Source organism: Bison bison, unplaced genomic scaffold, assembly GCF_000754665.1.
Source record: "Bison bison bison isolate TAMUID 2011002044 unplaced genomic scaffold, Bison_UMD1.0 scf7180017864525, whole genome shotgun sequence".
NCBI classification, from domain to species: domain Eukaryota; kingdom Metazoa; phylum Chordata; class Mammalia; order Artiodactyla; family Bovidae; genus Bison; species Bison bison.
Genome location: NW_011495076.1, coordinates 8,022,337 through 8,022,672, shown reverse-complemented (window position 1 = coordinate 8,022,672; position 336 = coordinate 8,022,337).

Genomic DNA, 336 nt, shown 5'->3' with positions numbered 1-336 from the left:
AGAGTTGGACTGTGAAGAAAGCTGAGCACCAAAGAATTGATGCTTTTGAACTGTGGTGTTGGAGAAGACTCTTGAGAGTCCCTTGGACTGCAAGGAGATCCAACTAGTCCATTCTAAAGGAGATCAGTCCTGGGTGTTCATTGGAAGGAATGGTGCTAAAGCTGATTTCCAATACTTTGGCCACTTGATGTGAAGAGCTGACTCATTGGAAAAGAACCTGATGCTGGGAAAGATTGAGGGCAGGAAGAGAAGGGGATGACAGAGGATGAGATTGTTGGATGGCATCATCGACTCGATGGACATGGGTTTGGGTAGACTCCAGGAGTTGGTGATGGA